The 23,722-nt window shown below is 37.8% G+C and overlaps 1 long non-coding RNA gene across 2 annotated transcripts in view; it reads left to right on the forward strand.

Moving 5' to 3' along the window:
• LOC140896331 (uncharacterized) overlaps positions 1 to 23,722 on the forward strand; it is a 504,982-nt gene that overhangs the window by 428,238 nt on the left and 53,022 nt on the right. For both annotated transcript variants that reach the window (XR_012154520.2, XR_012154521.2), the window contains exon 5: positions 15,758 to 15,806. This is a non-coding gene — a long non-coding RNA (uncharacterized LOC140896331). The remainder of the gene's footprint in view (positions 1 to 15,757; positions 15,807 to 23,722) is intronic.

The raw sequence follows: 23,722 nt of genomic DNA on the forward strand, positions 1-23,722 counted from the left end.
AGACACACCTGTTGGGCTTGGGGCTTCAGAAGGAGTGGGGCTGAAGCCCCAAGCCCTGGCAGGTGGGTCTTGGCTTTCAAACTTCTGTGGTCTGGAGGGTCAGTACGTTTGGCCACCCAGTAGGAAATGGTGCTTAAGGGAGGAAAAGTAAGTATTTTGCATAAGTTTTCTATCAGCCACCAGCCTTCACTGTCTCTTGAAATTTCACCTTATAGATTGCAATTTTTAGTACTGTACACAGGGGACCAAATATTTTAATGCTTCTGCATTTTATTTCCAATTCCCTCTACCTGGCTGAATAATTTTGCAAGAAGCTGCAGAAATATGTATTTTGCAGATGGGTAAACTGTAGCATGAAGTATTCAAGTGACTTGTCTCAGGTCACTGGGAAAGTTAATGGCATGCAGCCTGATCCAGAGCCTACTGAAGTCAAAATGTTAAATTTTGATGAAAAAATTCAGTTTTCTGTTGGGAAAATGAACATGACAGCTCCCTACTCATCTGCTGGGAAGACTGTTGTAAATTTCATCTTCCCCTTGCTTCTCAGCCTTGCAAGCTCAGCCCATGCCCAGCTGCCCACAGAGCCTTCTGAACTGGGAGCTAGGAAGCCAATGAAATTCCATGGTGGTTCTCCTGAAATACATTATTTTCCGGAAATCCCTTCTCATGAAAAATTTTGCAATTTTGACTTTTTATTCTGATTTGGGACTTCCCCCCTCCTCCCCCCCCCAAAAAAAAAACCATGAAATTTTTTGCAGCAAGGATTTCCATTTTCTGTCCAGCTCTAATGAGAACCACAAGTAATTCCCTGTTTTGACAGTGGCAAAAGCAAAAGTTGAGACCAGTACCTTCACATACGTTATTTCACTTTCCCTACTGTGATCTACCACTGCGATGGCCAGCATGTTAAGTTCAAGGCTTCAATTTTTAAATTCATTTTATTTTACAAAATAGACGAAGGAAATGTCAGGGTTTGGAACAGCCTTGACAACATGAGCAGCACTAAAAAAAAAAAGAAAAAAGCATCATTTCGGAGAACTTGTAAATACCATGAAGTTCTAAACTTTTGCAGAGAGGGATACATCCCTACCAAGATAGAGGCAATATGTATTTATGTTAATGTTTTTATTAGCCACGGTCTTGTGGCAGCTCAGTCTACTTCTAGCATATAAATGCCTATAATTTTGATTCATTTTGACTTTTGCCTTTCTCCAGTAAATTGCAACTCTGTTTGGTAGTGTGGAGTGAATATAAACCAGTTTTTACCCTCTGAACTTATTTTCCCTATGAACTCAATATTGTGTGGAAAGGATTCTTTCCAAGAACTCAGTAGTACCACAATTGCTAACCACCTATGTCCATTTGTGTCTCTTCCTTGGAGTGCTGCTGAAATGAGAACAAGCATAATGTATTTTTGGGTTGCACTGTTCTGCTCTGCTTTATTGCTTGCAGTGAGCTCCTTACTTAAACAATCAAATACGTTTGCCATTTTTTAAAAAAGAGATTTTAGAGGAATTAAAGAGTACCATAAAGAAGTCTACAATAAACAGAGAACTCAAACGATGAAAGTGATTTAGGCCTGATCTAGTGAAGCACTTAAGGACATTTTTACCTTTAATTGGAATTCAGTGAGACTTAAGTAAGTGCTTTTGCAGAATCAGGGCCTCAATACTTAAATAAATTAAAAGCAAAGAAAATGGAGGTGACCAGTCACAGACTTTTCATCAGAGATTCACCCTCTTCCCACCCCCAAAAAATTGATAATAAAGAAATACTCAGCCACTGAACAAAATATTTTAATCCTAATTATCAGGCTGAAAATCGAAAACTGGTGGTATTGTTCCCAGGAGAAGTTAGTGTAGATGGTTTATTTTTCAATGAAATTTAGTCCAGAATATGTCAAAACCGATGGGCTGAAGCTCACAGGTCATTCACCTTTCTATGGTAAAAGGGAATGACTTGGACTCCTATTAGTTAACTAGGCTTTGCAATTTTGAGCATTCAGTGCCTTCTGCTCTTGAACTTTTGATTATCAAGCGTGGCTTTAATAGATGCTTGACATACTTATCCTGGCAAGTAAAATTATTGTGATATGTAGGTCAAGCCAAAAAGTAATGCTAGGTGGTTAGGTGAAAATCTGGAAGATTATTCACCATGCCACAGTTCTACCTGATAATAGCATTGTGCCATTTTCTGAACCTATGATCGCCTATTATTCTACTTTTTAGAGAAACAGTTCTTGGTGACTTATTCATATCTTTATGCTATGTATCCAGGTGTTCAGCATAACAAATTCCGCACATGCTGTATTGCCCTGATCCAGATAGACACACATAATTTGGAAGCTATACTAATTTGGAGCTCATTTTAAGACACATCCCTGTGTTGGGCATAGTAATTCACATTGCTGTAGTGGGAACTCAGGACAGATTATTCCTATAGATGTGCACTGTAAATCTGGTTATGGAGTTAGTCCAGTTTTACCCCTAAGACCAGGATTTGATCCCTGATAATAATTGATTGATGAATTATATGGAGAAAAGGGTAAATGAGATGCTATTTTTCTGACCATAAGGCATTTCCCGCTACCATAGTTTTTACATAACTGCTAAACTCATTACTTCAAAGAGCCATTGTTCTGTCTTCTGTTGTATTAAAGTGAGGCTCCATTTATTGCATATTTCTGCCCATCCCCTCTGGTGCCAACTTCATTTCTGTGTACCCTGCCTGGTTATTCCCAATACTTTTTAAACCTCTTCATATCTTTGTGATTGTTCTGTTTTCCTTTATGGATTTATTAAATTGTCTCTTCTTTTGCAAAATGGGAACACTATTTGATTCCCCAATACAAACAATCCTCTTGTAAGCAGTCCCGTCCAGCACATAAAAGCTTCTCTGATATCATATAGTAATATTTTCATTCATATTTTTCAGAACTCTTGTTTAATTCACATGTTCACATTCCCAATTGAATTTAGTTATGTTTTTCAACCATTTCTTTAAGAACATCTTCAACATCACAGCTTTAATCGATACATTCCTACTTAGGTGTTTTCCTTCCTGCACTAAACACATTTATCTTTTCCTTTCCAACTGAACAAATTAGTAGGCTGCAAACATTTGATAAGACAATTTAATTGCTAGCATTTATTTAGTATAGCTACAGTCCTTGTAAAGGGGCATAGAAGTGTTAGCAGAAGCACTTAATTATATAACTAAACAATGGGAGCAGATTGGAGATGGTATGCAGAAAATGACAAGAAATTCTTCAAAGTTTTCTTCTTATGTGTTAAACTTAAAAAAATCACAAATAGTGTAGATAATACTATTTATAAATTGAAGGAACAATAAAGTGAACATGCGTATGTGGAAAAAATATACCAGATTGCACATATTATATTAATTGTCAATCAATATTTTGGAGGTACGGTATCTTAAGAATGCCTTAAAAAGTTTATTTATATAATTATTACTATTACTTTCATGTGGCAGCCAAGAATGGTCATATAAGCTAGTAATTCAATTTGCTTTATATGATCCTATATACATCATTTATACTATATTTATTTAAAAAAATAAATGGATTTGGTAACAAAATAGAAAAATAACGTAAAATGTACTGATATACACAAAATAATAGAAATCATCACAACAATCACTTTCTGTAATGTGGAAAAAGTCCCCAAACTATTTTAATGAAAAATATGATCATATTACATAACTCAAGTCAAGCTGAAATGCTGAACAGGAAGATTCAATTCCTTCTGATATTTCTTAAGCAGGAAATGTGGGTGAACTCATAGACATTAACTAGGCCAAAAGGGGAAAGAAAGTAAGGTACTGCAAAAAGTAAATGCTGGGTTTGCTTAGAAACTCTAGAAGCCAATCAGAATAATCTCCTGAGGCAAAGTACAATCTATGAAGAAATATGCAACAGCATATCCAGTGGCGAGGTTCTGGATTGACACAGCTGGAACTCGGATCTGAATCTGGCATGGTGTTTCTTGATCCAAGGTGTGAAATTCTGACTATTGAGGTCAATGGGAATTTTGCCATTGACTTCAACAGGACCAGGATTTTGCCAAGGTCTACAAATTAATAGATCAAAATCAATATAATCAATTCCCACCCACTTGGAACTGGCTGGTCATCTAAAATTGCTGTGGAAATTACTCACATGCTGTTGAAGTATTGGTTTGGTATTAAAAAAAAATGGTACATCAGAAAGTGGTCATTACAGATGCTCAGCAGTGTATGGCGTAGAGTTCTCATCTCACCAGACAGTTCAAAGTCATCGTTGTTAGCAAAACTGTTATTAGTAGAAGACTGAGTGTATTGAAAAAATGTAGAGCAGTTCATGATTTGAGTTTCTCTATTTTTCATGATATAGGTTTGAATATAGAAAACTGTTTCAAAGTGCCATGGCAATCTTTTACAGTCGAATTCAGGAGTAATTGAAACTGAGTGCCCTTTGTAGCTAATTTTTATCTGGCTGCATCCAGCTATCAAACAAATCTTCCCATTAATCGTTAAATCACAATGACTTCAGAAAGCATTTCTTACATTACTGTTAATACTCTGATAACCTAATCTCTATAAGCCACTGTGGTTGCATTGAACAAGGCTGTCAATAGTCTTGTCATCTCTGGTGACTCACCATACTTCTGTAAGTCAGAGATGCACTCTCACACTTGTGTTGAAGAAGCTAACAATTTCTAAAGCATTTCTGCAGATAAAACTTTAGCAGATACAGTAGATTCTCAATAATATTACAGACACAAATTACTGTCTGGGCCAGTCTGTTGTAATGTGTGCAAGTACAATAGGAATGAATCAAGGTTTTATTCTGTATTTTTTTTTGTGGGAGGTATAGACTAGAAACCACAGGGGGCAAAGATATGTTATAGTATGTTATTTAGGAATTGTAGATTATTGGTGGACAAAGACGGGGATGATAAGCAAACACAATGCAGTGCATATGGGAGCGTGGGAAGGATTTAAATGCAGAACTTCTGCAGTATGTTTATACTTGCTAACAGAAATATATAGGTAGCAAATGTGCTTCTTGTCAGGATCCTGTATTCTACTAAGATTGCCTATCACACTGTTATGTGACATCTTGATACATATTAATTTGATAGGAGCCTTTCATTAAAAATTACTTTTTTGAGATCATTTGTTTTAACATTCAATTTAGGAGTCTGACTTCATTTAGCTAAACCCCCTCTTAAATACTGCATTCAACTGTGTTTTGACATTTTTTGGTTGAGGGTGTTATTTAAAAAGTAACACAAGCAAAAAACAAAACAAAAAACAAATGTGTTTTGGTACAATATATTTGATAACAAAGCAGTTGTGTCATTTGGAGAATCTCCCTTTCGCCTATATGAAGTACTGTAAGGATCATAGTAAAGTGAACTCTGAAAGGGTGCATCAGCTTGACGTTGTCAAGATAATTATTTTAAAGTTTTGTTTGCAATTGTTGCCATGTGAGTGTCTCTCTAGCTGTGCCTCCTTTTCATTTATGACATTCAGTCGTGGTGCTTTACTCATGCTGAAATCCCTGAAGATGCAAAAAACCAAGAGATTTTTGAGAGAAAAAACAGCTCCTGTTCTGTTCCTAGGCTCTCTGCGTAAGAGCCCTATTCACTTAAAAACCTTCCCAGCTTCTGAAACACTTGATTAAAGTCAATTGGCAAAAAGATAAACTCTTAAAAGTGCTAATTTATGGCTAGAAAACTTGAATAAGTCTAAATATGAAATTCTCAGTTACTCTGGATTCATGATTAGGGGGCTTGTTTGGAGAACATTTTAACATTTCATTGCATGATCTGCATTCCTACTTCTACAGTATTTCATGCACTTTTTTACAGCACTCATTACTGTTGTTTTTCAGTTCAGCTGTATACTCCCACCATCTGCCTTTTGCCTCTTACCGGCACTGGAGCTTTTTAAAATTCTCCTAAAGGTCAGAATTCATATACTCTTTTTCCATTGTCTTTCTTTGGTCACCCGAACACAAATACATTCTTCCTCAAAAGCCAGCCCTTCATCCCCTCTATATAATAACTAGTCAGTTAACTCAATGCTCGTGGTTAACATAATTCTACTTACTTCTCAGTAACTTCAGTGCTAAAGCCACCCTCCCCTTCCACACCCTTTTTTTCCTGCTTCTCTTGCAGGCAGTAAGATGTGTCTGATCAATCCATTCCTAAGATCCTTTTTGTGGAAAAAAAATTGCAGCACTTCCCTCCGACAGTCTGTATTATTCTCTCTCTCTGTGCCTTCTACTTTCAACTCAATTTCTCTCCTGGTGCATTTGTGCAACTCATAATATTAACAGGAGTTACATATTCACAGTAATAGGAGAATTTATTCTTTCATTGGACACAACTTTCAGCCTGCCCTTGGGCTGCTATCATACTCACATTGTACAGTACATATTCACTCACACATAGATGCAAAATCACATTGAGAAAGTTATGATTCATTGACCTCCTTCTACACATTACTTCACATTTCTGCAAGTCTGTTTACTCCCACACTTAGAAAAGTTAATATTTCATATTAGCTCAGAGGTGCAACTTTTCATCTGTTCTTTTGTGTTCTGGTCATTGTGAAACTAATAAATGCATTCAGCTTTGCAGAGAAGAGTGAGCTCACAAGATTAACTGCAATAAGCTCTTGAGTACTTGAAAGCTTTTACAAAGGCCCTCCAAATGAATATTTAGTAATTCTGGGCCCCTTCTTCCATCCACACATATATCATACATCATATTAAGGGCTGCCCTTAAAATGGTCACTGCATTGCACTGATTCTGAAAATGGTTTTGCATTTTCCTCATCCAACTGGTAATGGCAATCCTTCTGCTTCCATGTCAAAGCTGCACTGAAAATCTTGAAACTTTAATTCTTGACTGTGTATTGACATGACACTAATGCAGATGGGGTGACACCTGAGACTACCAACTGCATGGATTAACTTTCTGAGTCTCTAAAGGTGCTGGTAAACACACGCATAGGGCACTAAGATTTATAAAGGCCTGCAATGCCTTAAGAAGAAGATCTCCTTTGTGGAGCTCAAAAACGTCTCTCTTTCACCAGCAAAAGCAGGTTCAATAAAAGATACTATCTCACCCACCTTGTCTCTCTACAATGCCACAAGGGCAGTTTAATGAATCTAGCTGCTTGTCTTTTCTTCTACATTTCAATGTAACCCTTTTTTCTATAAAAAGACCATTGACATTATTTAGACATATTTGTGAATTAATTACTGTACAGAAAATCAGGGCCACATAAATCACAGATATCTTCAAAATGATATTTAAAGGTAGAGGGACTGCTGTTCACGTGGGTGTTTCCCACACTCCAAATAAGTGCAGGGCCAACAAGCCACCAGTGTTCTGCATAACATGTGAACAAATGAAAATATGGTCTTGATGGATGTTATAAAACTTCTATGTTCATAACAAATTCCAAGGTGCAGTTGGGCATTTGTTTATGAAAGTCACAATTTTTAAAATAGTTACTTAGGCTCTGAGGCTACAAGGTTCTCAATCTGCCACAGTCACATTGACTAAATACGGGAGAAATGAGCATGCATTTTCTCAGTGGCATGCCTTAATCCTAGCATATACATTAAGTAGCTATTGTTAAGGATTTGTTTGGATAGCAAGCACAAGAGCCATTTCTCCCCCATATGAGTAGCAGGGAGGGTGACATGCCAGAAATTGATAATTTCCTAGGGCTCAGGAAATCAGGATGGCTGACTTGACACATTTCTATTCCTTTGATTACACTAGACTCTTCAAAGCGTTGGCCTTTGCAGAATATCAGCCCATTTGATATATTATATTAGCTACACAAGGAGAACAATAGTTTAACATCTAAAAGTAATGAGAAAAATAAGCAGACACTATAATCTAGTAGCAGAGAATCAGAAAACAAGGATATGATCCAAAGGACTGGAATATTTTAAAGAGACCAAATACTTCTAAGAAATTACTATGGAAAATGGAAATGAGATGACAGTTCCTTTGAAAGACAAAGGCTTCCACAGACAAGTAATAAAAACGTGGATAGTAGCATGATAGGAAACAAACTAGTAATAGCAACAACAACAGAAGAAACTTACATACATGAAACACTCAGAGAAATGTTATTTTATTGAATTATATCCAAAATACATGTGCATTTATTTCTGTGTGTTTTTTTTTTCAAATAAGCGTAGGACAATAAACCACACTGAACCCACTGTAATGTTTATCGATTTCTTGTGACCTCAGTAAAGACTTTGACACAAGATTTAACAACGTCTGAGCATAGTGACATGGCACTTAGCAAAGTTCTTTAAAGTACGTTATAGATTAACGGTCCCAATTTGGCAAAGTGCTGAAACTCTTAGCTCCCCAATTGGGCAAATATGGGGCCTCATGCAGTGTCTTGATGGAGCATAAATCAGAGTGCATGTAAATATCAGGACACTAGCTACATTTCAATCCCTTTTGTGTAAGGATGGGCTAATCAATTCCAGTGTATCATTATATTCTAAATATTTTGTATTTTATGATAACCTTTTCCCTCCTTTACAGAGAAAAATTTTCCCCATCAAAATAATTGCTATGTATTATCTCTTTGTAATTGCAGCAGCCCTTACTTGCTTTGCCTAGCACTGAATCCTCTAAGTATTCCCATTGATTTGAACGAGCCATGTTCTCTGATCTGCTAAGGTCACATTGTGTAAGGGGCCTAGTTAGGGGATCTTTGCTGATTTAGCAGTTTCCTGTGCCTTCTGGCCCTACCGCTGCTATGAGGGGAACAAGACGGATGGAGGGGGGCATGCTGGAGTGGAGCTCCATTATACCCAGTCCTCCACTGGCGTATGGCCCCTTATGGAAGCAAAGGGTTGGATTTATTGGAAAGCCCCTATGCCAATGGTGTAAATAAGAGCTACTCATTGGCAGCTCTAACTTGATTTGGAGTTCAGTGGCTCAGAATCGGAGAGCTGTAGGTGTGTCTTTGTCCTCACCTCCATCACTTCTCCTTCTGAGCAAAGGTCAGTGGAAATGGGGAACTGAGACCAATGCGAGTTCTTGCGTAAGCACTAATTGATTCAAATTAGGGTTGTAGAACTGTGTGCTTGTAATATTAACACAAATCTGCATTTCCTTTTCAGGAAATCGTTATTCATTTTAAAAAGTATCAAACTTCATATCTAGGCTTGAAAAGATTCAATTTTTGTCAGTAAAGGTTGATTTTACCGTATGCACAGTAACCTGAAAAATATTTCCATTGACAATAATCAAAATTTACAGATTGACAAAGAAATAAAAATGCTGATGGATCTTATTAGAATTTGATATGAGAATATTTACTTTGTATATTTTGACATGTGATGTTGATAATTTGTGTTTTAATGGTTATAAAGCTTTTAACTTTTTGAATCGCAACTTCTACTGTCATTAAATAGTTGTCTGAAAGACTCATAATTTCCTGCAACTGTGAACATTTAAATGGATAAAAATTAGAAAAAAATGCTTAAGATGAATATTGATATTATCTGTCAAAATTATAAATAAATAAAAATTGAATTCTGCCAAGCCCAATTATATGTGTTGCAAAACATTGAAGTGACTAGATAATATAACCAAACTGTAAAAAGTCTTCTATTCTATTCTAGTTCCTATACCGCCCTCATCACTGTAGTATCTGAGTACCTTCCAGTAGCACGTTAAGGGCACATCTTCACTCACTTTGTAGTTGTGGCACCAGTGCTGGGAGAGAGCTCTCCCGGCACTGTAAAAAACCACCTCCATAAGGGGAATAGCTACCAGTGCTGGGAGTGTGGCTCCCAGCGGTAGTGTACTGTCTACACTGGCATTCTACAGCACTGAAACTTGCAGCGCTCGGGGCGGGGGGGGTGTTGTTTTTTCAAACCCTAAGTGATATGACTAATGTGTCACATGCCGTCCATTCTTTCTCTCATCCCCAGGGGGCAAATGGTGCGTGCAGTGTAGAGTTTTTGTTTTGGTATTCATTTTTATTATAAATTATATGCACACACCATTGTGTGTTTATGTTAGGGAAGGCAAGCAGAAGAAGAGCACCCTGTGCTCACGCAGAATGTGGTGAGGTTAATGATTCTTCCTTCCTGTGGGAGCTCCTTCCACAGTCCTGGACTGGCTCCCGAAAAAAGCTCTGTCTCTTCTACAAATGAGCTTTACTCCCATGGTCGATAGCTCCATTGTTTGTAAGGAGTAGAGTGGTTGACCATGGGCCTCATCTTACAGTTTTAGGAGATCTTATTGGTATTCTGGACACAGCCCATTGATTGCCTTGAAGATAAGGACTAAGACCCAGATCCTGAAAGGTATTGAGGTGCCTAACTTCCATTGAACCAATGGAAATTGGGTGCCTCACTACCTTTCAGGGCCTGTTCCTAAAATGTTGAACATCATTCAATATGCTATGGCTATTCTATCCAGCTCTTTAGCTTTCTGCAAGGTTTCACTCTTGGAGAATAATATCTCACAGAGATTATTTTTGGCTGATTTCACCAATTATTATTTTTTCTCCTTTAGAGAAGCTCAAGGATTAAATGCTTTGTTTTAATAGTTAAGCGTAACTGATCCCCCATAATTAGCTGTCCCAGAACTACATTATGAGAGGGCTACAAGAAAAATGTCTCTATTTTCCATCAACAAATAAGGGTACAGGTATAATCACTATAATCTGCCAGAATAATGCCAGTTTATTCTAGGGCTTCCTTTTCTTAAGCAAAAGTAGAAAGATTTATTTCCATATGAATCTAGAAGGATTATTAGCAGAAACTTCCAGGATGCTTTAAAATGAAGCAGTTAGTTGTAAGAATGTAAATCATCTTCTATGGGAAGAAAAAAAAGTCAGATCAGTCTAAGAATGCAAATCATATTCAGGGAAAAATTCAGATCAAGATAAGAATGTGCCTCATGTGACTGTAATAGCATACAGTTATGGTTGAACAAAATCTGGTTTGCGGTCAGCACAATTAGTTTAAATTAGGGCTGTTGATTAATCGCAGTTAACTCACACGATTAACTCAAAAAATTAATCACAATTAATCGCAGTTTTAATCGTACTGTTATACAATAGAATACCAATTCAAAATTTATTAAATATTTTGGATGTTTTTCTACATTTTAAAATATATTGATTTCAGTTACAACACAGAATACAAAGTGTACAGTGCTCACTTTATATTATTATTTTTTATTACAAATATTTCCACTGTAAAAATGATAAAACAAAAGAAATAGTATTTTTCAATTCACCTCATACAAGTACCGTAGTGTGATCTCTTTATTGTGAAAGTGCAATTTACAAATGTAGATTTTTTTTGTTACATAACTGCACTCAAAAACAAAACAATCTAAAACGTTAGAGACTACAAGTCCACTCAGTCCTACTTCTTGTTCAGCCAATCACTAAGACAAACAAGTTTGTTTACATTTACAGGAAATAATGCTGCCCGCTTCTTATTTACAATGTCACCTGAAAGGTATTCGCATGGCACTGTTGTAAGGCATTGCAAGGTATTTACATGCCGGATATGCTAAACATTTGTATGTCCCTTCATGCTTCAGCCACCATTCCAAAGGATATGCTTCATGCTGACTATGTTCATTTAAAAAAATGGCATTAATTAAATTTGTGACTCAACACCTTGGGGGATAATTGTATGTCTCGTGGTCTGTTTTATTCGCATTCCGCCATATATTTCAAGTTATAGCAGTCTCGGATGATGGTACAGCACATGTTTGTTTTAAGAACACTTTCATTGAAGATTTGACAAAACACAAAAAAGATACCAATGTGAGATTTGTAAAGATAGCTATAGCACTTGGCCCAAGATTTAAGAATCTGAAATGCCTTCCAAAATCTCAGAGGAATGCGGTGTGGAGCATGCTTTCAGAAGTCTTAAAAGAGCAAGTCTCTGATGCAAAAACTACAGAACCTGAACCACCAAAAAAAGAAAATCAACCATCTCCTTGTGTCATCTGACTCAGATGATGAAAATGAACATGTCAGTCTACACTGCTTTGAATCATTAGCAAGCAGAACCCGTCATCAGCATGGATAATGTCCTCTGGAATGGTGGTTGAAGCATGAAGGGAAATCTGAATCTTTAGCGCGTATGGCATGTAAATATCTTGCAACACCAGCTACAACAGTGCCATGCAAACGCCTGTTCTTACTTTCAGGTGACATTGTAAACAAGAAGCAGGCAGCATTGTCTCCTGTAAATGTAAACTAACTTGTTTGTCTGGGCAATTGGCTGAACAAGAAGTAGGACTAAGTGGACTTGCAGGCACTAAAGTTTTACATTTTTAAAATTTTTGAATGCAGTTATTTTTGTACTTGATTCTACATTTGTAAGTTCAACTTTCATGATAAAGAGATTGCACTACTTGTATTAGGTGAACTGAAAAATACTATTTCTTTTGTTTTTACAATGCAAATATTTGTAAGTATACTGTACTGTACATTTTTGTATTCTGTGTTGTAATTGAAATCAATATATTTGAAAATGTAGAAAATATCCAAAAATATATAAATAAATGGTATTCTATTATTGTTTATCAGCATGATTAATTGTGATTCATTTATTTAATCGCTTGACAGCCCTAGTTTAAATCACTAGCCAAACTGGGGTAAAAATGTTCATGAAAATTTGGATGCAGAATATTTTTTGTATATGTCAAGTATATACTTATATTATGATGATGGAAGTGAGGAGCATGTAATGTTGAGGGGGGAAATAACTTGATTATTATACTATACACAGGAAGCCAGATTTACAAAATATCTCACCTCCTATTTAGGAACCAAAATAAATGGTCTAATTTTCAAAAAAGCTCAGCAGGTTGGGTGCTCAGCTCTTTTGAAAGTCTGGCCATAAATATCACAATGGGAGTTGCTGGGGGCCAAGCACTTCTGAAAATTGGCTTCTACTTAGGACTCTAAATGGGAAAGGATGTATTTGGCAAATCTATCCCTAATATAGTAGAAAGACTCTTTCTAGCCAGTTATGTGATATGACTAGAGTTGAGCAAATAATTCATAACGAATAATTTTATTTTATGTAAATAACCTTTATTTCTGCTCATTAAATGTCCACAAAGAGGTCATGATTTCGTTGAATTTGAAAATGAATTTAAAATTTGAATTCCACAAATATTCTTGCATGGAAATTGAAAATGCTCTTCCATGACCAATCTTGCAAATAAAATTTAATGGCTTGAATGTTTGAGGGAAGAGTGGGTTGCACTAAAAAATGTGTTTTTTTAAAAAATGAGCAAATATTTTCTGAATACATTTTGAAGTAATGTCCAACCTATAGAAATGACACGAGTAAGTGATGAAATATGCACAAAGAGGGAAAGAAAATTAAGAATTCCCAGCACCTTGGTTATTTTGTAATACACCACAATTTGCAAGAACAGTCACCAAAATTGTGCATATAAAATTAGACATATGTTTGGCTACATTTTTTTAAGCAGACCCTTACATTTACAGTTGGAGAAATGAAAATAAGTTTATTTTGGGGATGAAATATAATAAAAATAAAAGTTCCATCCAGCAGACTTCACAACATATGCCGCATCTGCACCTATGCTCCAGAACTCATCTTCTCTCATTTTTCCATCACTGTTTCAAGATCATTTCATTTCAAGGTCTCTACCTTTATTCATACCCATCTGTTTCTTCAACTGGAGACAGAATGATGAATGAATTGAAATGTTTACTTCAAGTTGGACTTATTGCACAAATAGACAGTAACTACTCCATATACAAGTATTGTGTATGGACACTCAACAGTGATCAGAAGTAGAGGTGAACAAGATGTCAGTGGCCAACAGTGAATTCAGTGGGAATAGATTTAAGTCACTATTTAGTGCTTTTGAAAATCCTACCCCAGGTTTACAGCTGGCCTCAAATTGTGCTCTAAACTTTGTTTGTACATAACTTGCATTTGTACATTTACATTGAGAAGGTAGATATGCAATTACACAAAATGTGTATGCAAATTTCAGTTTGCATGCAGAAATGTGTCTATTTATGCAATTTTTCAGATTCAGTCAAGCCAGAAATTCCTAATTGCACATGGATATACTCAAATATATGGCAGTTTCAGAATAGCAGCCGTGTTAGTCTGTATTTGCAAAAAGAAAAGGAGTACTTGTGGCACCTTAGAGACTAACAAATGTATTTGAGCATAAGCTTTCGTGAGCTACAGCTCACATCACATTCGATGAAGTGAGCTGTAGCTCACGAAAGCTTATGCTCAAATAAATTTGTTAGTCTCTAAGATGCCACAAGTACTCCTGTTCTTTTTACTCAAATATATGATATTCTATGGCTCTTAAAGTACTCAGAGTCTAAGCCATCATGTCTGACACTGAAAAGCAATACTTCTGGGAATAATATCAGAATACCAGCAAATCGGCATTTCCGTGGTGCAGTATCATTTCTAGAGCTAAGTGTAACATGTGGGTGGGAATAAGAACTAGTTGGAATGACTGAAAAACTTGGTGTAAAACTTGATACGTATGTATCTGTGTATTTCATATACACAAGGACACGGGCTGCCAAACATCAACTTCATCTGGTAGCTTTCCTAGGACCCTTCTCCTCAGCACATTTTCAGTGCAAGCATGTCTATATGCAAATGTAAAAGTCCGTTTCTATGAATACTTATGCATGTGACTTTGAAATATTGTTTCCACAAACATTCCTGACAGTGATCCAATGTAAAAGACACGTGAGCGTGGCTGAAGCAAATCCATTTGTAAATGCAAGCAGCTGCCAAGACCCCAGTCTAACAAAGCACTTAAGCATGTGCTTAATTTCAAGTACATTGGTACTTCAACTACTCCACATGCTTAAAGTTAAGCATGTGTTTTGCTGGATCAGGTCCTAATGGACTATTAGTTTGTAATATTTACCCAGCTATATAATACATACTATTTAAAAGTTAATTTTGCTTGGCAGATCACTTCCATTCTATATTTACAAGAATTACATATGCTCCATAATTACAAATGAACATCAAACAATGAACTCTGTGTCTAATTGGTGCAAAGGTAAATGTGGTGAAGACATACACCTTGCAACAAGGACTCTCACATAAAAAATGTACATTTATGTTTCTATAGTCTAACAAGACGTACAAAACTTCCATAGAAATTATGTTCAAGACTGCGTACATTACTATGTTTTAACACTCTGAGACCTTTACCTAATCCTCTTGGTCACTGAGAGTAAGGACACTTGACAGCATAAAAGTGCACTTCTCTCAGCATTAACACAATTAATGGATATACTCTTGAAACGAATGAAAGAAAGAAAGAATAGCTCATCTCTCAAGGTAGTTTGATTCATCAAATGAAGTGAGATGTACAGAGAATACCCTTTCCTCCCCCGATTCATGTACATTTTCTGTTTTTTAAAAAATCAGTATTTGTATTGGTTTAATAACAGTCAGATTTAGAGGCCTACATTATAGGGCAGCTAGGTTATCTGCAACCACAGACTTGGATTTCATCTACATAAAGTCCATAATAGCTATCATCTGTTTAAATGGCATTGATGGGACGGGTGCAAGTCAGCTACCCACTGAATGACAGAAAATCCAGCTCTCAGGAGATTTTGAAGGTTTTGTGTTGGAGGGTGACATTTCTTAGTGAGGTACTCATCTTTGTTCTGTTTTGTTTTTTAGGTTCCTAAGGTCCCAAGATGGATGGAGCTAGAGTAGAGAGAAATCAAAGGTACTGAATAATGGCAAAATGCCTGAAAAGTCCTGGGTGATGAGTTCTTAGGTTTAAGAAATCACATCTTGTTTATTGGTATTTGTATGGTTTGTGGATTTCTTTGCTTATTTTTTCATCCAGCCACCAATTTTCCTTTCTGCCTTAAATAATTCTCAAGCTATATTATCTTAGGCATGATTTGAAATGAGCTAGGCCTATTCTTGGGGTCTGTTATTGGAGAAGACCAGAGGAGGCAAAGTAAAACATCTTCCAAGGAGGAGACAAATGTTATGTACACACAGAGAAGTTAGATAAAAACATAAAATACTCTTGCTGGAAGGTTGTAATGTAACACTACTTTATTTCTTAGACTTCAGAACAACACACAAGAACCCAAAAAACAGAGAGAGGGAGCAGACTGCTTTGGATAAGTCAGAGATTTGCATGCCTCCCTACAGAGCCCTCTAGCCTGCAACCAGGACCAGAAATCCTCTCTCCCCCTCCTCGCCCCCCCCCCCTCCGGCAATCATGGTTTGCAATTCCCAGACAGCCCTCAATACACCACACCTACTTCCAAACATTTTGAGTATAGGGGGCATTCTGAGGAGAGCTAGAAGATGCTCCTTCTACTAATATCTTGGAAGGTTGCTATAAAACCTGTGATTGATCTTCCTTAGCCTGTCGATGATCTTCATAAAGAGAAATTAGCTGTGTTCACAATGACTTTTAGTTGTTGTCATACTGTGTGTAGTCCCTTTAAGGGCAGAACAGGCCAGCACATTCCTGATCCAATTTCTGGCCCTTTAAGGATGGCCATTCTTGGAATAGTTGGTCCCGGAGAATTATGTGAGTGTAAGCAAGAAATGTCGGGAAGGGAGTTCCAGGGAATATAAGAGGGGGCTCTGAAAAAGGCATGTGAGAATGCAGGATATAGAAGGATCCCAGGGAAGAGTGAAGCAAATGAAGGGAAAAGACCTGGTGGCCGGGCCCTGGCACCTGACCTTGTTTAGGGGTCCAGAGAGGCAGGAAGGAAGCCCCTGCTTCAGGTCCCTGCGTCCAAGGGAGATACCAATGAGGACATTGGCAAAAGAATTGTTGTGTGCAAGGAGGGCCATTTGTTTTGTTTGGACTCTCTTATTTGCCCCGGAAGGGAAAATGTTTTTGATTTTGCAAGAGTCCAAATTGCAAAATAAGGTTTATCAAATCAGCCTGGGAAATTCTGCCTCCAACGGGAAGCCGAAGCAGGAGATGTATCTCCGTGTTGGAACGGTAAGCTGCGGGTTATGTATTGCTGCATATTTCTGTCACAGGTTGAAGCTGACAAATGTTAATGAATTTTAAATTTTAAAAAAGTGTTTTCAGGTATAGCCCTTAGTCTTCACTTTCAGTTTAAGCATGAGCTTTTATGGAGCATATCTCCTGAATGACCGTGATGCCATTTAATTTTTCACCCATCTATGTATTGTGGAAGTTCTAGTGAGTGACAGTAATATGGGCAGGTGACACTACAATCAAGCATATTGATACAGCCTTGTTCTATGCCAATGGCAAAATAATGCATGTTCATTGGGGAGGTTCTGATCTGGTTCTGCTAAATTGAAAGCTTCTCTGTAGGTTTAAATGCTATTTTCCATAAACGTTCTAGGTTCCATGAGCTTCTCTTGCTCTAGTTGGTCTCCAGTAGACACTTATCCACATTAGAATTGCTATACAATTTGGCAGCTTCTCTTCAAGAAAAGTCTTATTTTAGAATAGCATTGGTGATATAGCATAGGACCAAATGTAAGTTTTCAAGACTGTGTAGCTATAGTAGTTCACCGCTTGGGCTGATTATCAGGCAGCCAGGAGATCTAAACTTGATTAGATTGATTCAAAACAATTTCAGAAGCAGTTTCATGGAAGAGTCACAAAAGATGTGGATGGGAAGAAGATATTTTATATCTCACAATAAACAGGAAAATCTCTGAGAATGTAATCTCATTTATTGGGAGAATCAATTACCTTTACTCTTTGTGAACTGAATATGAGTGATATAGAGTGGAGATGGGAGGAAAAGAGACAGTGCTGTGGAAGTGACAATAGTTGAAGTAATACTCCACTGATCATTCAGTAATTTTAAAACATGAGTCAAAACTTAACAGCTGCTCATCGCTCTATGCTCCAACTACACCATATAGTGCCCTACTGCTTTACTGTCTGCTTACTTCTACACATACATGTAAAAAGACTGAGAACACACTCACTTTAGTGCATTTCCCTGATTATAGCTGGTTGTTTATACTAGTGATCTGCTTCATACTTAATCATGCACAGGGAGGTGAACTTAGGGAGTTACTGTGCACAGCCTGCATTGACATCTAGGATGGTACAACATACTGTATCCAGTGCGCTCAGTTTGATTGGTATGGAAGGGGACAGGGACAAGGTTGCTCCTATCCACTGCTCCCTTTGGAGAATTTATGTGGCCAGATGGTTCACAGAGTATCTGTGTGCACAGGGACTGTACTTATGGCTGCCCTTAGCTAGACAATAAAGTCAGGAAGATACTTCATGCCCTCTGCCCACTCCCTGTGTCCCTGCGCAATCTGACTTATGCTGATTGTCTGATTATCTAGGTCACAGTATAGCAAACAGCCCTGTTCCTGGATCCCCAGTGGTCCCAGCTGGTAACATATCTCTACAATCAGAAATGCATGCGGAGATGGGGGTGGGGTTCAGACTAAAACAATAAAATAATGGAAATGGTGAGGCAGGAAAATTATTAGCAGGTCCCGCACAGACCATTGCTAGTAAGGAACCAGGCACATATCCAGGGATGCCGCCCACTGCATTCCGTTGTTCCTAAAGAAGACTCTGATAAAATAAAAAATCACTACAATATTTCTGAAAGCCTAATTGGGCTGGATTCTTTACAGTGCACCACTGTAAATCAGGAATACTTCCATTGAAATCCATGACCTTACTTTGGTATGAAGCTGGTACTAGTGAGAGGAGAATTGGGTTCATGATCTCTGGTATCTTTCCATCTAATTTTCCATAAGTATACACAGTAGGAAGATTGTACTCTGAAAATGTGGACAATTCCCATGATATAAGCCTTAGGTTATTTAAAATCAAGGAGCCACCCTTTCTTTACTAAGAGCACAGTACAATATAGTTACAGATGAGGTGTTACTTTGAAGTTAGGATCTTGTCTTTGATCAAAAGCATACAGCCTCCCTCATGTCTCTCATAAAGAATCAGTAGTTATATTGCACTGGTGTGTTTTTTAATGTTTAGGACAGCAAAAATGACATTTACATGAAACAGCAATCCTGAGAATCTATGAGATAAGACAATTTCAGCTCTGGGTTGTGGAAAAGTTTCTCAAACAGACTTTAAATCAAGCACAAGTAATAGCATGTCATACACACTTTGCCTGCCTTACCTGCTGTTAATTAAAGCACTGATAAAGGAGGTCTGTCAACATTAATATGATGAAAAGTAAAACATGTTTTTAAAATTTTCTAGATGAAAGTATGGTTAATCAGTATTACAGAAAAAGGTTTCTAGTAAGTGCCTCTAATTTGGTTTGCTTGTTTCAAGAGTGTAAAGATGAGATGATAGTGTGGCTTTACAATCCACAGTTGTGTAAGGGCATGATGGTGCAGAAAGACACTCCAGCAGTGTCAGTTCCCACAGAGGATAAAGTAGAGGATAAAGCGAGCAGAATGCTGCTGGAGGCAAAGGTCCTGCGTAGTGGTCCCTACTCCATGCACTCAGACCACCACTGGACTTGGCAGCCAGCTATGACACTAACCACAATAGCCCCAATTCCACTGGGGTGCTAGAGCCACCAGTGGTCCTCATTTCCCGTTGCCTGTGCTCACCGCATACATGTTGAAAGGCAGTTGTCTCTGGCAAGTAAATAAAAACCGTGCCTATCCCAGAGGCAGGAAAACCATGTCATCAAATATCAAGTTTCAGAGGAGCAGCTGCGTTAGTCTGTATTCGCAAAAGGAAAAGGAGGACTTGTGGCACCTTAGAGACGAACCAGTTTATTTGAGCATAAGCTTTCATGAGCTACAGCTCACATCCACTGAATGCAGCTGATAAAGTGAGCTGCAGCTCACGAAAGCTCATGCTCAAATAAAGTGGTTCGTCTCTAAGGTGCCACAAGTCCTCCTGTTCTTTTATCAAATATCAAGGCATCATTGAGGAGGACCAGTCATAGTATCGTGTTTCACATTCTCACATGACATCAGTAGAAGACAAGTGATATTGACAAAGCTCAGTGGTTTGAGTATTGGCCTGCTAAATCCAGGGTTGTGAGTTCAATCCTTGAGGGGGCCATTTAGGGATCTGGGGTAAAAATTAGGGATTGGTCCTGCTTTGAGCAGGGGGTTGGACTAGATGACCTCCTGAGGTCCCTTCCAACTCTGATATTCTATGATATTGTTACATAAATGGCTTTTACTACAATGATAAAACTAACATGTGCACTATTAACACTAATGAATGGAGCTGCTGTGCTGCGGAAGGGGTATGATGTTGCACTCTATATGTTCTACAGAAATATGCTTATGAGTGTGAATATGATGTAACTGGAATATATCTTATGCAAAAGGTCTCTTGTAAGGTATCATAACAAAGGTTATGATCTACTGAATATATTCCTCCTATTTGTATGCACGTATCATTCTTTTATCTGAAGCTAGAAATATGAAGTATAACTCTGAGGTCCTACTGTAATTATGCAAAGTGTGGGCCATTAATGGTGGTTTAGAATCTTAATAGCTCCCACTGACTAGGACAACTGGTTGTAAATGACTTATTTACCTGCAAACCTTCCTGTGTATGTGTGGGCCAACCCAGGAAGAATGGAGACTAGGAGGTCTTACAGTGACATGTGCCCATGTCACATGATACTGGAATCCCTCTTAATCCTTGTATTTTTCCATTGATGGGGTGTAGGTGGGGACAAGCACAGACAAAAAGATTCCTGCCTTGTGCCAAAGCTATAAAAAGGGATGGAGCAGGACAAAGTGGGTGGCTAGTCATGAGAAAACCCCTGCTTACCACCTGAGATGTCTGCTGGATCTAACAAAGAAAGAATAGCAATTCAAATAGAAACAAGTGTGAATGATGAAAATAAATGGTTATGTATAAAATAAAATAATAAAATATGAACAAGGGCCTACACTTTTTAATAGTCACCTTTCCTATCTAATAAAGTAGATTCTCACCCCAGGGTGTAGTCTTTTGCAGCGCTTGCTAGCCCCAAGGAGCTAGGGCCCAGTCTTTCATAAAGCACCCCCACTCATCAAGGGACCTCTCAATGAATGGATCCAAAGTGTCCTCCTTCACCATGTGATATATTGAATCAATCTTTTGTCTTTATTCTCAGACAGGGTGATCCCCTTGCTGTCATATCCTTCCTTTTCATTTCCAAGTGATTTTGATGTTTTATAGTTTGTCTTCAGTGGTTTTCCATTGACTTTTCTGGGTTGGTGGAAAAGTGGACAATTGAACAATAAATTACATATCAGCTAGCTAGAGGGAGAGGGAGTGTTGAGAATGGGCTCTCGCTTAAATGTGCCATCCCTGAGACACATGTTGACTCTCTTTCACTCTAAGACCATAAGGGCATAATTTTCAATATAGTTACATTATTCCTCAAATATTACTCATACACACATCTTGCAATGATTAGGAGTATTGATAAAATACAAAGTTGCAGGAGAGACCTCACATGCTACCCTTTATGGATAAAGACCATGAAAGCAGAGTATTACGTGTATTGAATCTATCAGGTCTAAGTCAGGAGTTGCTTGTAAAGAACCCCTTTGCCAGTTGGCACCAACTGGGCCTCTGTGTAATACACTGGGTTCATGTGTTTTGACATTTTCTACTTTTGTTATAACCTTTCTCATGAGAACCGTGTAAATGCTCTCTATATTCTGGAAAAGACAACAATAGATGTCTTTAAATTAATACTGTTTAAACTTGTTCTTCATAATAAAATATTATTGACACAACTTTATTTATATGGCCATAGTGATAAATTACATGACGTGCTCTCAGCATACATTAGTTTAAAGAAAAGCCAAGAAATCAATTATATGGTTCAAAATTGTGTCCTGGATTGCTGTCCCGATTTTCAGAAGTGCTGAGCGCCCATAAATCCCACTGATGTCAACTGGAGCTGCAGGCACTCAGCACCTTTGAAAAATCAGACAATAGATTAACATTTTGTTTCATTAACAATATGAAATGGTAGAATAATTATGACGCATAATGAACTTCTCATTTTTATAAGACACTGTTTTTCAGTTGAAACAAATAAAACCATTGCCATTTTTTTTAACCCTTGAAGAACGGTTTTGACCTTTCAGTATTCTGTTTCAGGAATATCTTGCCATTTTATTTTTTCCCCACACAACACTCAGGTTAGCATGGGGAAATGGGAATGTCTATCCATTCAAATGATGGTATATGGAAAAGGTCAAAGTAATACATAATCCTGTAATATTAAAAACGAGTATATAAATATGGCATTAAAGTTCAGACTTAATTTCTGAGAAAAAGGCCCTGTCTTGCAAACAGCATTTGGATTCTTACTTTCACCTGGTGTGTTCAGTGGGACATAGTGGGAGTAAGGGACTGCCCATGCAAATCATGCAGCAGGATTGGGGCATGCTGCTTCCAAGACCAGGGAAAGGTACATTATAGAATACTGAATACTGAATAATAATAGTACTCAGAAGCTAAATAAAACTGCACAGCGGGAACTTACTGAACATTTTAAGGTATTGCAAAATTCACACAAAACCACCTGCTAAGTGAATCTGAGCCTTCAAAGAGCTTAGGAAAGACACAGTTTTTATTTAAATAATATAATTGTATGATTATTTGAATGATGAAAGGGACTAGCAGTTATTTTGAGGGACAGGCTGCAAAGCCATGTGACTTTGTCACTGGAAATGATATTCAGGTAGCCTGTAACTGGTTTTTACTTCAAATTGTAGATACTGCACCTCTTCATTTTGGAATGATATCATCTAGTATTTTCCATGTTTATCTCTATCTACTGCAATGTGTGATATATAAATTAATTTAAGCCTCTGCTGTGACCTCCCAGTGCCGGTTAGTCTACTATGAGCTAGGAAACAGCAGCACAAGTTTCCTGCAACCTCTGACTCTTCCCTGGAGCCAGCCAACACATACCCTAAAGAGGGTAGGGCTGGGCAAAGAGGGGGCCTGGCCAGAAGAGTTGAGATAGTACCATATAATAATATGACATGCTCTATGCTGATTGGCTGATCGCTCCATCCCTCTCTCTGTCTCTTTACCTCAGCCTCACTTCAGCTCTTCTCCGTGCTCCCTTTTTTTCTTCCCCCTTTCTTCTTCTCTGCCCTGCCCCTTCAATGTTCCCACTGCCTTACTTTGTCTGTGTTCTGCTAATCCGTTGCTAACAGTCCCATCGAAAGAATTTTAAAAAGACCCCAATCCTCCCCAGTCGCAGTTTTTGGCACTAACTCTCCTTGTGTTTTATATCCCTTTCCCTTACCCTTTGTCTGTTTTGTCCACTTAGATTGTAAACTGAGGCAGACTATCTGTTTGTACAGTGCCTAGCATAATGGAGCCCTCTTCTCTATTGGTCCCTGGATGCTACCCTAATACAAATAATAACAACTTCAGTCTTATGACATTTTCAGCATTAGATCTCAAAGCAACTTTCAAAAAAATTAGGTATCATTATCTGCATACTATAAATTGGGAAACTTAATGTTCTGCCTTCTCTGTAAGGATAAAGGGACTAGAACATGGGTCTGCACAGCCTGGGGCAGCTGACGTTCTCACAGTACCACCATGGAGCACTGTGGGGAAAAGGTGCCACAGGAAGAACCACGCAAGGGACCCAGCATGACATACCCTTTGGCCCTCTGATTGGC

The sequence above is a fragment of the Lepidochelys kempii genome, chromosome 12, assembly GCF_965140285.1.
Source record: "Lepidochelys kempii isolate rLepKem1 chromosome 12, rLepKem1.hap1, whole genome shotgun sequence".
Lineage (NCBI taxonomy): Eukaryota > Metazoa > Chordata > Testudines > Cheloniidae > Lepidochelys > Lepidochelys kempii.